An 18,370-nucleotide genomic window follows, 5' to 3' on the forward strand; every position below is an offset into this window, starting at 1 on the left:
AACAAGAGAGCTAGAAAAGAAAGACCAAGCAGTGGGAAAGACAAACAGCAAAAGATGTGCATCCCAGACCATAGAAGAAACTAAAGGAAAAAATGATAATAGCGCTACCAATAAGGAAGGGACAACTGGCACCAACGACTTAAGTGATTTAAGTGAGGAAGATAAGAATATTTTACATGAAAGTTCTGGAAAGTGCTGGATTAATATTTAGGATAAACCAGTCAATGATAATGGTTAAACCAGTCAATCATAATGATATGGTAAAATAAAATGAAGAAAGAAGTAGTGAGAGAGGAGCAGCCAGACCTAATATTAACTAGTACATTAATAAATAAAGCATTAGGAAAAATGTCCATTTGGAAGGGACCAGGACCAGATTTAGTTCAAGAGTACTGGCTGAAGGAACACAGTAGTTTACATGGAAGGCTGAGGTAACAACTTCAGGATTGCCTTAATGGAGGAATAATCCCAGAATGGATGATTAGAGGGAGAACAATACTCATTATGAAAGATAAGAGCAAGGGTAATACAGATACCAACAATAGATCAATCACTTGCTTACCATTAGTGTGGAAACATTTAACAGGAATGCTTTCAGAAAGCATTTATGAGCACCTTGGACAACCAGAATTTACTACCAGAAGAACAAAAAGTTTGCAGGAAGAAAGCTAGACAACCGCATGTTCTATTATACGTAGGCAAAGCAGTTCTAAATGTAGTAAAAGCTTAACGAGAAATGTAACAATAGCATGGATAGATTATAGAGAAGCCTATGACATGATTCCACACTCATGGATAAATGAATGTTTGAGTATGTTCAGTATAGCAGACAGAATCAGAGAATCAATTAGCTTTAGCATGAAGAAGTGGAAAGTAAATTTATATGCAGGTGACACACTCTTAGGGAAAGTTAGAATCAAAAGAGGAATTTTCCAGGTGGACTCGTTGTCCCCTTTAATATTTTTTCTATATTTGATCCCCCTCACTTTAGTATTAAGGAAGGCAAAAGCAGGGTATCTCTTCAGAAATAGTAATGGAAGAAGTAACTATTTTCTCTACATAGATGATCTGAAGCTATTTATTAAGAATGAAAAGAGATAGATTCCTTGATAAAGACTGTAAGACACTTCAGCAAAGATATAGGCATGGAATTTGGCAAGTGTGCAATGTTAGTCATGAGAAGGGAACAGGTAGTCAACAGCGGAGGCATCCAATTACCAGATGGTCAGACACTAAAATCATTGAAAGCAGGAGGGAGTTATAAGTATCTAGGAGTATTAGAATATGACAGAGTACTAACTACAGAAATGAAAGCGAAAATTGAGAAGTACATCATAAGGGTGAGGAAGCTAATGAAGTCAAAGCTAAGTGGTCCGAATCTAGTGAAGGCTGTAAATATTTGGGTAGTAACATTACTTAGACACTCAGCAGTGCTTGTAGATTGGATAAAAACTGAATTAGCAACGCTAGAGAGAACTGGTAAGGAACTCAATATGAATGGAGGATTCCACCCAAGGGCAGGAGTCGCAAGATTATACCTACCTAGAAAAGAAGGAAGGTGGAAGAGTGTTAAAATCAGTGGAATACCGTGCGGAGTTAGTTAGAGTAGATATGGACTCCTATGTTGTTAATAGTGAAGAAAGTTTATTAAAAGCTGCAAGTGTCACAGTAAAACATAGGGAAACCAAAACACCAAACGAACTTATAAACCAGTAAAAAGAACAGAAATTATATGACTGGCAGGAGGAGGCGGCGTTGCTAGGGAGATTCGAAAAGATAGTTTCAGCAAATAGTAATAGTGAGACTTGGTTATGGCTGCAGAAAGGAATGCTGAAAAGGGAGACAGTAAATTTGTTAGTAGTTGCACAAGATCAAGTATTACGGTTTAATTGGATAGCAGCCAAAATAAGCAAAAACCAAGTAGATTTTCAATGTAGTTTATGCAAATCAAAAGAGGAAAGCGTCAATCATATAATAGGTGAATGTAGCATGCTGGCACAGAAAGAATAAAAGAAAGGACATAACAATCTAGGGAGAGCAATCCACTGGGGCTCTTTGTAGAAAGCTATGATTTGAACATACTGATAATGGTCTGAACATGATCTTAATAAAGTACTAGAAAATAAAAAGTATCAGATGTTGTGGGCTTTTAACATTCAGACTAAAAGAGTAATAGAATCAAGTAGTGGATAAAGAGAATAGAAAGTGCCAGATAATTGACTTAACAGGCCCAAATGATGAAAAGGTTAATATGAGAAGTATAGAAAAATTAGCAAAGCACCAGGACCTATCTATTGAATTACAGAGACAATGGAAAGTTGGGGTAAAATGTGTACTAGTAATTTTATGTGCATTGGGAACTATCCCTAAAGATCTGAACAGATGGATAGAGGTAATAAGTTTAGTACAGCTGCAGAAAACAGTGTTATTAGGGTCAGCTAGGATACGTAGGAGGGTTCTTCGTACCTCAGGTGACTTGCTGTAACCCAATAGGGATGTTCTTAACATCTTGTAAAGAAACTTGTAACCTGATTTTAGGATACGTTTTCTTTTCCAGCAATCTAATCTGTTGAGTATATAATAATAATAATAATAATAATAATAATAATAATAATAATAATAATAATAATAATAATAATAATAATAATAATAATAATAATAATAATGATATTAATAATAATAATAATAATAATGATATTAATAATAATAATAATAATAATAATGATATTAATAATAATAATAATAATAATAATAATAATAATAATAATAATAATAATAATAATAATAATAATAATAGACAGAGAAAAATCCCAGCAATGGCTGAGAAGCTCAGGACTCAAAGCAGAGACTGAAGGATTTTTAATTGCTGCGCAAGACCAAAGCCTCCCCACCAGAAATTACCAAAAACACATAATGAAAAGAAATATAACAAGTAACTGTAGAATATGTGGAGATCGACAAGAAACAATAAATCATATTATCTCTGGCTGCCCAGTCCTGGCTAAGAAGGAATATATTCACAGACACGACAGAGCTGGGACCTATATACACTGGAAGCTATGCCAACATTATGGAATAGCAACAGAAAAAAGATGGTATAAACACACGCCAGAAAAGGTCACAGAAAACGAGAAAGCAACCATACTCTGGGATATGCCAATACACACAGATAGAGAAATTAAGGCAAATAGACCAGATATAGTTGTCAAAGATCATGAAGGAAAAAAATGCCTTCTAATTGATGTTTCAATACCAGCAGATGACAACGTTTCTCTAAAAGAAATGGAAAAACTTTCAAAATACAAACACCTGGAAATAGAGATAACTCGAATGTGGAATCTAAAAACAGAAACAATTCCTATCATAGTAGGTGCCTTAGGTATAATAAAAAAATATTCAGACAAATACATAACAAAAACACCAGGACTTACAAATATATATAACATACAGAAAATTGCACTACTGGGTACTGCACACATTCTACGCAAAACACTTTCAATACAGTAAACATAAGAGCACCACAGCAAACCACAGCACATACCCAAGGCGCACAGAGCTGCGCTCGGTAGTGAAGTGAAAGCACGTTATAAAAATAAAACTACTGAATAATAATAATAATAAAGCTCCTACTAATATAGACAAACTGCATAATTACAAAACTGTAAACCACAGCAAAACTTATAAAGAAAAATTTTTTAAAGATTCAGAAATTTTTAAAATCAGCGATGTGAATATCATGTTTTTTTTTTTCTCAGTAATTAAAAATAGAACAAGGGGAATTGCTTCTTTTCAAGGCGAAGGTTAACGTTTTCATTGACGTTTAGTGGTAGCAAACACCTTGTCAATTTCTTCAAACATCATTTGAAGAGGAAGGTGACGGTAGAGAGGGAGATGCTGCCTTCTAGTGTATTTATCAAAAGATGGTCGACAGTGGCTAGACTGATGAAACTGAATGGATTTACTCTGAATATGCTTTTCTAAGTAGGAGTAAAGAAACTGAAAGAGAGCACTTTGCCACACTTTAGGGATGGCAGAGTAATACGGGAGTTTTGTGTGGGGTTTACCCCGGATTACACTAAGTGGACTGCCACGCTATTGGGGATTTTATGTATCTATTTATTATTTATTTCTCTACATTCTGTTATATATCCTCTGTTATACTCTTTAATGTGGTAGTAACTCCCCGCGATTGATGACAACCCCACATGTTTTTGTAACTTTTTCTAATTTTATATCCTGACTCTATTGTCGTGGCGTCTCTTCTATTTCTTCTGGGCTAATGGCGTACATTGGCTGGTAATATGCTATACGGTTCACCATTTTGTCCACAGATTCTGCACTTATCACTTTCTGATGTGTTGTCTATTCTGTATTTTATTTAGTTTGTTCTTAGTGCTTGCTCTTTGGCAGCACAGATTAGAGCCTCCGTTTCCGGTTTTAAATCACTTTTAGTGATCCACACACATAATTTTTCTTTGTCTTATCTTCAGCATCCCTATGAAACTGACCATGCATTCGTTTCTTTAGCCATCTACTTTCAGTTTCATTCGTTTTCAATTGATTATATAGTGCTTTATCTTTGCAATCTTTCATCCTACACAAGCCCGACCTTCTTACGTCTAATTATAGCGGTTCTGTGGCATTTTCACATACCATGGTATATTGTTTTCTTCTGCTCCAATGCTGTGTTCACATCCAATAAGTCCTCTTCCTCCTCTTTTCCTTGGTACATACAGTCTTGGTACATACTTTTTGGGTGGCGTCACCCATATCTAGTTAGCAACTTCCTTGTCTTTCTGTCTAAGTTGTTTAGTTCGTCTACTGTCCATGTGATTACCCCTGCTCCATATCTAAGAAGTGAAACCGCCCAGGTGTTGATAGCTTCGATCTTATTCCGTCCATATAATTTTGACTTAAGGATCAGTCTCTTGAGGATCAGTCTTCGCAAGTATTTCACCTTAAATATTTTTGTCATTTCTTTCTCCATAAATTTATCCATTTCCAATATGCCCAAGTACTTATAGCCCGTGTCTTTTATGTGTTTCATAACCTCTCCCGACGGTATCGTTAGTCTGTTTATACATTTGATTTTGCCTCTTTTCAAGACTTATGCACCACACTTTCTCAGTCCGAACTCCATTCTGATATAAGCACTGAATGTATACACCGTATCAACGAGAGAACTGACTTGAGCTTCATCTTTACCAGAAAGTTTGAGGTTATCCATGGATAACAGATGGTTGAATTTCCAGCCATTGCTTTCCTCAGAATCAGTGTTGGTGGTATCAAGCACAGTACAATAATAATAGTAATAATAATAATATTGATATTTACGGCAATATAGCCAATGAAGTTACACATACACCTTATCGTGGCGACGCTTGTATTCTTTTTGTGCAAGGCTCTCACATCCACTTACCAAATGGGTCGTACTTTCCACACACTTTCCACAGAGTCTGCATTTCTGGGTGTCAGAAGTTTTATGGATGTTATACTTCACTGAATTGGTAGCGAGTGCCTGGTGTGGTGCAGCAATGATCAGGCTTTCGGTGGTACGCTTCAGAAGCACCTCAGTACGTTGGTTAAACTCTTCCTTGCCTATCAATTCATCTACATTTACACCCATATCTTTCGCGACATATTGCAGCAGGTCTTCACTATTTATCAAATACTCGGTAAGAGTTCTCCTTTCACACCTTACACAATGCTCTATAGTAATTAGTCATCTGCTACCATTATTTTCCTATACAGTGTATGTACGTTTGCTTTAGGGTGTAGCGCCCCATGCAGCGTCATCAACATCCTCATCCTTCTATCCAGTGATGATATTTCCTCCTTAGTTCATCTGAGGATGGACACACTATATCTGACCACCGCAACTGCTCAGATATTCATTGCGGTAATCAAATTTTTGACATTGAGGTTGGATTTCAACACCATCTTCACCCTTTTTTGATACGCCTCGCTGACCTTGACTTTCATTTCTTTGTGTAGAATGTCATCCAGCTCCAAAATACTTAAATATCTATACACACTTCCCTTTTTTCATGTTAAGTAATCCCAAATTCCATACCGATGTCCCTCCCACACTTCTGGACTGTTTTGGTCGAGGAACCCTTTTTTTTTTTTAATTTCCCAAACAACTTCAGGTCACCTATAAACGGAAGATAGTTCAATGAAGGGCCTTTCTTCTCACATCAGTAACCCATCTTAACTTTCCTAAGCGTAATTGTTATGGGTATTAGCGCAACTAAAAATAGTAACGGAGAAAACAAGTCACCTTCTCCAATGAATACGTTGCTTGGGTACAATTTGGTGTTCTAGTTATTCATGCTATACATCAGAAAATTTGTGATGTTTTCAGCAACACCAAACATCTGTAGGCATTCAATGATCCAGGAAGGAAACATCATATCATATATATGCCTTCTTAAATTCAATCCAAACCATAGGCATGTTTTATGTTGTTTTTATAATGCCTCAAAACTGCTTTATCGATAACCAGGTGATTCTTGGTACCATCAAATTTCTTCCTACATCCTGTTTGTTCCCTTGGTAGTATTTTTTCCTGTGCCAGGAAGGTGTAATTTTTGTCGCACATATTGAAGTAGGTATCTTCCAGATAATGTTTAGTCATGCTATGGGATGGTAGTTTATCACAATATTTCGTTTTCTTCTATCTTTCATTATAAGCGTTGTCTTCCCAGTCACCATACACGCGGGGACTGTACCTTTCTGAACACACTCATTCAGTTGGGCTGCCAGTCTTTCTTGCACCGCGAGGCATCTCTTCAGCCAGAAGCCATGAATCCCATCTCGTCCGGAGCCTTTCCTGTTAGGCACTTTACCCACTTCTCCTTCACATCGCCCGTGATTATGACAATATTCCTTTGTTCCTTTCCTCCTTGTAATTCTGTCTTGATAGTTCCTATCCACATTGCATCCCCTTTATGCACCAAAGTGTTTCCTAATATACTGCTCCAGAAGTCCTTGCTTGATTTGCAACTATTTTAGGCTGAAAACAGAACATCATTCAGGGCATTACCATTACATCAGAGAATTAAAATAAATTATTTTGACCATTTATGCTTGCCAATAGTAAATGTTATAAACTCATGATATGAATATGCAAATGTTTGTGTTTTGTTAGAAATTCAATAAGTATTTGTTTAAGAGAAATACTTCGAATTAAGCAAAGCGATGTTCTCTCACCGATACTACTAAGTATATGTGTATATAATGACAGAAACCCTTGAATAGTTGAAAGGAAATGTTGAAGTAGGTTTGCTAAATACTAGAAGATAACGAAGTAGAATTTATATATTTAAGAGCGCATTTTGCGACAAGAATTTCTGGCAATGGAATTAAATTTTGTAGAATGGAAAATACTGATGTCTAGTAAAAGAAAAAAAAACAAGTAAATAGACACAGTAATTGAAAATAGCTCATAAAACAGTCAAACAAATTAATTTAAATATTAGGAAAGGATAATGGCTGAAGATCAAAAATAAATTAAAATGCCGCATTGCAGTTTTTATAGCCGTTTTAGAAAAATTAAAGTCTGAAAAAACTTAATAAGGAATTTACAAGAATTTTTGAAGTACATTTTATGGATGCGTATCATGGATGTTAGATAATAAAAATTAGGGAAATAAAAACTTATGGCCTTTGAAAGGACATTTTTAAAATGGTGTTTCACGTACCATATACGGAACAGCGAACAAACGAGAAATTTTTCGGAAAACTGCTACCCACAAACTTCTGTTGTCAGTTATTAAAAGTTAAAAATTAAGCGAGTTGATCAGTAAATTTTGATGGATTGAATGCGCAGAAATAAAGGGGAATCATATGTAATAATAATAAAGAGGGGGAGACAAAGAATGACAGAGAGAAAGAAAGAAAGGAAGATAGATATAAAAAAGCAGAGAGTGAGGAAGATACAGATATTTTGACAATGGGAAGGACCTCATAGAAGAGACAATCTAAATAGTAACGGATTGCACGTATATGTCTATTAATGGAAGGTGGCTGCCGGCCAGAGACGTTAGAGAGTCGGGCAAATTCTATTCCATCTTTGCAGTTCTCTCTCTCTCTCTCTCTCTCTCTCTCTCTCTCTCTCTCTCTCTCTCTCTCTCTCTCTCTCTCTCATTACATTTCACTCTTAAATCTGCTCATCCAACTCTATACTTAACTGCTTAAAATTTGATCCAATTTATCCGACATACGTCACTTCAAATACCGCATTTGTCAACTCTCCCTCTTCGTCATTTCCGGGTCATTAAATAAATACTAGTCTTGCACTGGGGCCAACTCTTCACATTCTGTCTTTTGAGAAGTAACATGTTGTGGCAAGATCTGAAGAAATGTTCTAAATATACCCAAGACACACCGTATATCGCGAGGGTGTTTCTACGATTCAATGAAGGTGTTGAGGGTTCAAGGAAAGCCCACGATTATTTTATGCGTCTGGGTACATGCTCATCCTGATAGATATTTAAAATCTTCGCCTCGCACACTTGAAGTGCTCGGTTCAATCTCACTTAAAGCAATTTTGCTTTGTTACACATTCGAGTGAACCCAAGCAATAAAATAAGAACGGTAATAAAAGAGTGAAGAAAAAATATATGGTGCATGTGTTTATTTGGCAAAATAAAAATGACCATCTCAGAGTACAACAATATGTGTTTGAACACAGGATTTCACATCAGGTACCTTGCAAAATGAATTAACATTTATGCCCAGGTGTATTCCCAGATGTATTCGGAGATGTATTCCCAAAGGAACTGGGCTGCTGCACGAAAACAAAGGTAAACATTGCAATAAAACAAAGTGCAACACCTGTATTTAAGTCAAAACGGAATGTACCTTTCGCAACAATATAAGGAATTTGAAAGACTTGAAAAGCTAGGAATAATCGAGAAGACGGCTCACTCAGATTGGGCAGCATCTACGATCTACGCAGAAAGGAAAAATAATATGTTAAGAATTTGTGCAGATTTTTCAACTGGATTAAATGACTACTTAATCTCACGTAACTTCCCATTGCCTAGTCCTGAGGAAGTGTTCGCACAATTGAATGAAGGAAATTTTTTCTCAACATTAGACATCTCGGAAGCATATCTACAAATCCAAGTAGAAGAATGCTCACACTTACTAACTATTAATACGCACCGAGGTTTATTTGAATTTAAGCGGCTTTCCTTCGGTGTAAAAGTGACTCCTTCCATATTTCACCAACTAGTGGATACAATGCCGTTTAATTGTGATATTGCTATCGCCTATTTAGACGATACTAAATAATGTTAATCAGTGTCCGACGAAAGGATTACAACAATGATAGAGTAATTTGCTTATAAATGAATTTTATAGAAACTAATATTGATTTCAAATTTTGTCATATGACCAACAATTACGGGAAGAGGGTAAGTCGATTATATCAACCGTAGTTATCCACTGTTACTTGTTTTATCGACCCCGGAAGGATGACAGGCATGTCGACCTCGGTGGGATTTGAACAAAGAAGGTAAAACTGGGAGAAATGCTGCTAGGCATTTTGCCCGGTGTACTAACAATTCTTTAAGGTCACCACCTTTAAAGAATCTAAATATTAGTGGAATCTGTAACTATGGCCGTCACTCTCAAGCATGTATGTTCTTTTTAAATGTACCATTGTAATATGTAATATGTATCATTGCTTTCCTTAATTGTTTTAGGCACTTGTGTAGTCTGTGCAGGTATGAACACCCACTTGGTTTTTTTTTCTCTCTCTCTCTTTGTTGCAATGGACATTGATTGTATGACAACTTCTGAGAGGAAGAGACAGCACTGCGCCAGTACTAGGGCAGATAATCATTTTCAGCTGAGTAGACCAAAGCAACACGAATATAAGTATGTTGTTTAAGGACACAACGCACCAGTCTGTCCAGGAATCGAGCGACCAACCATATGATAGTAAGCTGAAACCCCTAGCATCTAGGCCACGCGATATTTTACTATGGCAGAGTTTGATAGTTGTTATATTAGTTTATTATGCAATATCATAAAAGAGAAGTATAGTATGGCCTATGTACAAAAGTGCAATAATATTTGAGTATAATATCAGAATATAATTGTGCAGACTTGTACAATATGAGACAGAGCATAGAAGTCGGAACGAGTGGGATAAGAGGGTCAACCAGAAAGAAAGAAAGGAATGAAAAGAAAAGAAGAAAATAAAAATGAAAGGAGGGACAGAGATTAGAGAGGATTATATGGATTAAGAGTATAGAAAAACATCACACATCTTCATTTGCTCATGTCAAGTCATGAATAATGGAATCACCAATGACACGAAAAGTGGATGTCATAAATAATGTTTTTAAAGTTTGGCACGAGGCAAGCAAGCTTATGGCAGGTGGTAAGCCGATTGCATGAACCCTGGTGCTCAACTGCTACTTATTTTATAGGCTTCGAAATACTGAAAATTAATGTTGGCCTCGCATAAGTTGAACGCAAAATGTAACGAGTCAGTAAAAATACTGCAAACCATTTGTCTGACATTCTAAAAGTTCTGCCAGCTTCCAGCCTTGGATGTTCTAAATAATCCTTTCTACAAAAGGCACAAGGCCTGAAATGTTGTGAGTGGAGATTGACCGATTACATCGAGTCCAGTACTTGACTAGTACTTATTTTATCGATCCCAAAATAATGAAAGGCGAAGTCAAACTTAGCAGAATTTGAACTCAAAACATGAAGCCGGAATAAATGTTGATAAGCATTTTGTCTGGCATTCTAATGATTCTGTCAGCTCCCCACCTTTCGATGTCCTAAATAATGATTGTATATATATGTGTTAGGGACAGACTGCTCGGCTGTCAGAGTTAAGCGGCAGATTTTGATTCTGTCAGCGAATTGTCAAAGTTTTTTTGCTATTTCTGTAGATTTCTTCTGAGTTTTTCAACGCTGCCCACTTTAATATCAACTGTGGCATATTTTATACCAAATATAATATTGCAGATGTTAATGGAAGCGAGAATTGGGAAATAGATGGGTGACAAATTTTATGCGTGTGGAGGAGAATATGCATTTAATGGATCCTATTGTTTCAAGAGTGGCTTGTAGAATAAGGTGAATTTTCAGAACATAGTGCAGCGTCAGTTTCATACAGTTGAGAGTTTGATACAAATAACTTCCTGCTATCGATTCTGGCTGACCTTCAAATAGTTGGCCTAGGATTTACTGATCGACACCTTGTGTTTTTCTGGAGTATTTACTATTATCTTATTACTAGGGCAAAAGTTATAGGTGCTTTCAACAGTTCGGAAATAGAAACTACATTATTACAGCATTTCGCTGAATCTGTGCCGCACAAATTCAATCTTTCGTATCCTCATAGGGAGAAAATAAAAACAGAATTTTTATGAAGTAATATCCTTTGTAGTACCTTGCATTGTTGTATTGGTACTCTTGTCATATTCTTAGTCACTGAAATATTCCAAAAGAATACCATTTTTATTCAATATTTCCTTTATCAGGTTTGCAATGTCAGAACCTGTTTCTCCCGGCAGACTTCAAAAGGTGGAAATCTCTCTGGAATTTACTTTGAAAGCAAGGTATGATAAATATTGTCTGTTCGACATGTACTGAATCAGATATTGCATCAAATATTATTGAATAGTATTTTACCTTTGATCTTTCGGAGAATATGTGTTTCAAAACGTGATCGGAGCAAAGGGAAATAAATTTATTTTGTGATTCAGCTGACAAATATATCTGCTTCAAGCTCTTCGCGTTTTTGCTGGTTTTATTTGACCTTCCTGACACAGGTTCAAATACAGATTTTAAGCTCATGGTTTTCTGGAAACTTGCAGATGTGTATCGTTGTACATTGTAGACGATTCATTAACGACAATTTCGTTCTAAGGTTTCGAAGTAAGGGTTCTGTTTCGAATTTGTTCTTCACGTGATTCTTCACGTTTTTCTGATAAAATATTCATTATTTGGATCCAGAAAGGCTTGCTCATCTCTTTCTTTACTTTCCCATTGCACTGATGTGAATTCAATTTTAAATTTGATTCGAAATATTTGCACAAATTACATTCTATTTCGCAAAGTATTGGAAGAATCGATAGAGTGCCAAATAAAATGACTTGAGGTTATCATTATGATTCTCTGTCTTCTGTGTTCAAACCCTACTCAAGTCTGTGTTCAAATCCTGCTTTTCATCCTTCCAAAGCTGATAAATAATCTATCAGTCCAAGATAATATATATATATATATATATATATATATATATACATACTAACACATTCAACCGTCTTTGTGTTCTGCGTTCAAATTCCTCCGAAGTCAACTTTGCCTTTCATCCTTTCGGGGTCGATAAATTAAGTACCAGATGCGTACTAGGATCGATCTAATGGACTTCCCCTCCCACAAAATTTCGTGCTTTGTACCTAGACTAGAAAAGAATATTATTACTGTTGTTGATGTTAAGGCGGCGAGCTGACTGAATCGTTAGCAGGCTGGACGAATTGCTTAAGCAGTATTTCGTCCGTTGGCACGTTCTTGATTCAAATCCGCCGAGGTCGATTTCGCCTTACATCCTTTCGGGGGTCGATAAATTAAGTACCATTAGGGTCAATATAATTGACTAACACCCTCCCTAAATATTCCTGGGTTTTTACCAAAATTTGAAACCAATATCATTATTTTTGTTTCTGCTGCTGTACTTCTTCTACTTCTTTTTCTTCTTCTTTTTCTTCTTCCAATTCCTCTTCTTCTTCTTCTTCTTCTTCTTCTTCTTCTTCTTCTTCTTCTTCTTCTAATTCCTCTTCTTCTTCTTCATCTTCCCTCCTTTTTCTTATCATCGTCATCATCGTCATTATCATCATCTTCCTTTCCTCGTTTACTTGTTTCGTTGTTCCAGCTCTAAGAAATACAAGTTGTACACAATGTACTGTCTACATTTATAGCTTTCGTTGGAGACCGGGACCATAAATGTTTGATATTCTGTTTTGTGTAAAATGTGCTGTCGATATGAAATCGAAATATATGAATTGTTTCCATAATAAATATTTAGTTAAGTTGTAAATCAAGAATATCTATTCACATTCTGATTTCTCCGTGTGTATGACAGTTATCAATCCAGCAGATTTAAATTAGATTAAATGATATGTCAAATATTTATAGTATGTAAATTATACATTTCAGTTCTCTGAAGCTACTGGAGTTTATGTATAGATAAACGGATTGACTACTTCTTTTCTGGAGTTGGCCAGTTGATGTAAATACATTTGACGTGGCACTAACAAAAGTCAAAAATCAATTATGGTTGTTCATCAGTCTCTATTTCTTTGTTCAGTCTACAAAGAAACTGGCAAATACTGCCGATTTCCTCCGTAAAACAGGGTTAACAGCGGCCGCCGGAGAAAGTGCCGCGAGCTGGAATGACGCTACAGCAAGTCTCGCTAGCCATTCTCGGCGGCAAAGCCACCGCCGACATTAGCGCGGGGTGCGGCTGAACACACCATTTGTTCTGGGATATATGGTCCATTGCCCACTCTCCTCCATCTTCCACTACATTTCACTCCTGTACCTTTTTCCTTTTCTTTCTTTTCTTTTTTTTCTCTCTTTCTTTACTTGTTTCTTTGGATTAAAATATTCTAATAAAACCTCATCCATTCAAAGAAAAAAAAAAGGATATATGTTATTTACATATATAATCTTAAGTCAGTAATATGATAAATATACGGGCGCATCTCTATGATTAGCATGTAAGCTGAAAGAATCCCGTCGTATTCGTGTGTGTGTGTGTGTGTGTGTGTGTGTGTGTGTGTGTGTGTGTGTGTGTGTGTGTGTGTGTGTGTGTGTGTGTGTGTGTGCGTGTGTGTGCGTGCCTGTGTGTCTTTGTGTCTCTTGTTACCGCTGGTCAACTGGTGTAGGTGTGTTTACTTCCCCGCAAATTAGCGGTTTGGCAACACAGTTCGATAGAATAAGTTTCATGCTTTAAAATAAAGTACTGCGTAGATTCATTCGACTAAGGACTTCTTCAAGGCGGTGCCCCAGCATGGCCGCAGTCTAATGACTGAAATAAGTAAAAGATAGAAGATATAAGCATATTTGGTACAGTAAAAGCACCATAGGAAACACAATTCTCAGAATGTTAAATGATAATTAAGTTAACGATAGCGTAACACCGTTTTGTAGCAATATTAACTATTGGTTGAGTGGTCCACAGAAGTGAGAGTTTACTCTGATACGTTAGTAAGCAACTCAGTCAACGTGATAGAAGTATTCATGGTACAATTGGTTGGACTTGACTAACGTTTTCTTTATTCTTTTATTCGTTTCAGTCATTGGACTGTGGCCATGCTGGAGCACCACCTTTAGTCGAACAAATCTACCCCAGGACTCATTCTTTGTAAGCCTAGTACTTATTTTATTGTTTTTTTGCCGAACTGCTAAGTTACGGGGACGTAAACACGCCAACATCGATTGTCAAGTGATATATATATATATATATATATATATATATATATATATATATATATATATACCAAGGGGTTTCTTTCAGTTTCCATCTACCAAATCCACTCAGAAGGCTTTGGACGGCCTGAGGTTGTAGTAGAAGACACGCGCCCAATGTTCCACGCAGATACTTGCCCAAAGTGAACCCGGAACCATGTGATTGGTAAGCAAGCTTCGTAACACACAGCCACTACTTGTGTCTCTCATTGGATTGCGGCCATGCTGGGGCACCACCTAAAAGGAGTTTAGTTAACCGAATTCATCTAAAAACTGTTTTCCCTTTTTAATCTGGTACTTCATCTATCGAAGTTTTATTGCCGAACTACTAAGTCACGGGAATAGAAACAAAGCAACACCGGTTACCACTACTTGTGTCTCTCATTGGATTGCGGCCATGCTGGGGCACCGCCTAGACGGAGTTTAGTTAACCGAATTCATCCAAAAACTGTTTTCCCTTTTTAATCTGGTACTTCATCTATCGAGGTTTTATTGCCGAACCACTAAGTCACGGGAATAGAAACAAAGCAACACCGGTTGTCAAGCGGCGTCAGGTGCAAAAACAAACACAGCGACACGTACATACACACACGCGCGCATACGCAACACCGCACACACACATACGCACACACCACACAACACCTATACACACACACACACCTACACTCACACACGTTCAGGCACACACACAATCACATACACATATATGTATCATTATATACGTGGGACTTCCACACAGTTATATCCTGGGCATGACGTAACACTGCATCCGATAGTGAATCTCCAGTTCTACAGTTGTAGGGAGCGTTGAGTCACCATTTAATTAGATTTATTCTAACCCATAACGGTAGCAATTTTCCGGGTCCAATCTATGAGGCAAATAGTTTTTTGTAACGGTAGATTTAGTACCTTAGCTACGGTGAAAGCAATTAAGCTAGAAGAAAGAAAACTCCAATCCAAAATCAATATCCACTTCTAACATATCCTAAGTCAGCATGGAAAAGTTTGGCTGATAAAACTAAAATATGAGGTATATCGAATGATTTTGATTCATATCAAAGGATTTCACCTCTGAACCAGAAACAGACGACCAGGAGGGCTCAACAAAAGTTCCGAACCTGGGGTTCACTCTAACAATCTCGGACTCGAGTATGCCTCGAATGATCGAATACTGTGGAGGCAAGTATCTGATGGTCGTATGTTGGTGCGCATTCTGCTGAAGGCGAAGACAATGAGAAATATATGAATCCACACAGTTTTCATTTACTAAGTTCAATGAGAAGGCATTGGTCAGCAAGGTAGTATAATAGAAAATAGTTGCACTGCGCAGTGAAACAGATCCCGAAACCACGTAACTGAGGTTCAAAATTTTGAGGCATCATAGGTAGGTGTTCGCACAGCACTCATGCACTTAGGACGCTACTCCGTGTTTAGGCCCAGGATATCTGCAGGATCCCAAAATTGCCATAGCGCATCACCTGTAATAGGTTATACCTGAAGTACCACGATTAGTACTCGAAGTAGGCTTTGCAAATATTGTGTAGCTGGTTCCAGGTGAGGATTGTCTGGTCAGTGCTCGCTGCTAATTGCGTACTTGGCACACAATCTCAGTTCTCTATTAAATGTCTTTCTGGTTCTCTATCAACTGTAATATCATTTACAATATCTTTTAAGTTATCTTGTCCCCCTATCAATTCAATAATCCAAACTACTTTCAAATATTCATACATTTTGATACATTTAGGTCGTTTATAGTTATAACTTTTGAGTTTCTGCTTACAGCCCTCTGGTTTTGATCTGTTTAATCTAAGCTCACATTCCATCATTTTGGAAAATATCCAAACAAATATGTCGAATGTAATTAGCTTACTTGTTCATATTTTTAATATATTTCTGTTTATCTGAAAAAATCAATATTCTAGGTGATGTGAGTGATCAATAATACAATATTATTTAAAAGAGGAAAATGAATTACAGAATCGGTAGAGTGCCAGTCTCATAGACTTTCGGTATTTAATATTACAATTCACATCAGTCGGGGGACAGACGTGTCTTTGATTTTAAGAATCATTCACATCAATTGTAAAGTACTGTAACCCTGCCAGGTACGAGAGATTACTTATCAGTCCAGACATGGTCCAGCAATGTAAGAGTGTGAGTGATATTTCAGTCTTGTAGAAGGATAATTCTCAGACATTACGGCGGGCATAGAGATTAAGTAGTTTTAAAAGGAAGCAATAATAGTTAAGCGTTACAAGTGAGGCACAGGCTGAAGGTGTTATAAATATGAGGCGTGACACGAAGACAATGGTGGCAGTTCAAGTGTTGCTTCTTTGATGAGTTTCAGGCAGGCTTGATTACTGAGCAATTACACACACACACACACACACACACACACACACAGACACACACACACACACACACACACACACACACACACAAACACACACACACATATGTATGTATGTACGTAAGTATATATATGTATGTATATCTCTTCTATTTTAAGTATTTAAATTCTTCCTCTGAAGGAAGAGTTGGTTTCTTACAAAGATATCAAGCTCCATCTTAGGAATGTAGATAACGAAAACAATAACACATTCTAAACCCGAGAAAGAAATTATGCATAGCTTACAGTTCCGCTTACAAATTATGTTTGTATTGTGCGAATCAGTTGGTTGATTTCTTTTTTCTGAAAATCCAAGTTGATCCAGACTGACAGTCAAGCATTTACTTGCAAAAGCAAGTGCTCCAATTATTAATAGAATCAATTTAAATTTGTAATCTGGATATCGAAGCTGGAGATATCGAAGCAGTTATCCATAGTTATCTTCTCTCTCTTTGATTTTCAAAGAGATATTCTCATCAGCACGACAGCTGACTTCCATAACGACACATACTTGTTCTTGTCTCCCCAAACAACAATATCTGACCTGTTATGCTTACTCTAGACAGATGTTTTGATGGGAATGTATTACCTGTATTCATTGTTATGTTTGTGCACATGTTCAATAACAGGGGGATTCTCTATGTTTATTGCAGGACAGTATTTGTTCCGAATGGCATCGTTTATTGTTTTTGAGACGTCATGTCCCATAAGGAGGTAGGACCCTGATGACATCTTTCAGCAGCTGCCAATCATATAACTGATATCTTCCACAGAAATATCACATAATCTATATTTACGATTGCACTTTGGAACTGCAAAGGCTTCACTGTCTCTTTTGTCTATTAGGTATTTAGTAGCAATCTCCTGTTCTTGGATTGCAAATGCGTAGCCTTCGCAGTGTGATGTGAAGTAGCGCTCATAACTCCAAGAAATGCTTCGCTTTCTATCAAGTTATAATCTTCAAATCTTCGAGAAACATATCAATGCATGGTCTTTTCTTTTTGGTTTCCTGAGGGTTTCACCTCCAGGTCTTCTTTTAGGTATGCTAGTTCGGCTGGTTTGGGATTGTATGGGAGGTTATCAAGACGAGCGTACTTCTTGAGGAGCTCATTTCCAATACGTAGGATATTGCTTTCTTCACTTTTCAACACTAAATTTTTGTTATTGTTGCTTAGCAAGTGCTGTCTCAGAGAGACTATGCAACACTCAAAGGTTGTCTGTACTGATCTGCAGCCCATACCCACTTTATCTCTTCTTAGGTAGAGCCTGTCTACTATTTTTGTAGAGATTTCCAGTTGACGTAAGAATCGTGAGGTAATGTATATAGAGTGGACTTCTACAGATCAGTCAAGTATTCCAAATGTTGTAACCAGGAGAGGCACTGCAAATGCATTGTGAGATATTGTTGTGTTGTAAGGAGAGATCAGACTGCTATATTTTCTTAGTCTCGTGTGATATTCTTGGATCACTGTATTTTTA

At 36.9% G+C, this 18,370-nt stretch overlaps 1 long non-coding RNA gene across 1 annotated transcript; it reads right to left on the reverse strand.

The window, feature by feature from the left end:
* Nucleotides 1-6,199: 6,199 nt before the first annotated feature.
* LOC149135589 (uncharacterized) lies at nucleotides 6,200-8,640 on the reverse strand. The gene is made up of 2 exons (XR_016241794.1): nucleotides 8,193-8,640; nucleotides 6,200-7,015 (listed from the first exon to the last, which is right to left on the reverse strand). It is a non-coding gene; the product is annotated as an uncharacterized LOC149135589 (long non-coding RNA).
* Nucleotides 8,641-18,370: the final 9,730 nt, after the last annotated feature.

This window comes from Octopus bimaculoides, chromosome 5, assembly GCF_046866305.1.
Source record: "Octopus bimaculoides isolate indiv1 chromosome 5, ASM4686630v1, whole genome shotgun sequence".
Classification (NCBI taxonomy): Eukaryota; Metazoa; Mollusca; class Cephalopoda; order Octopoda; family Octopodidae; genus Octopus; species Octopus bimaculoides.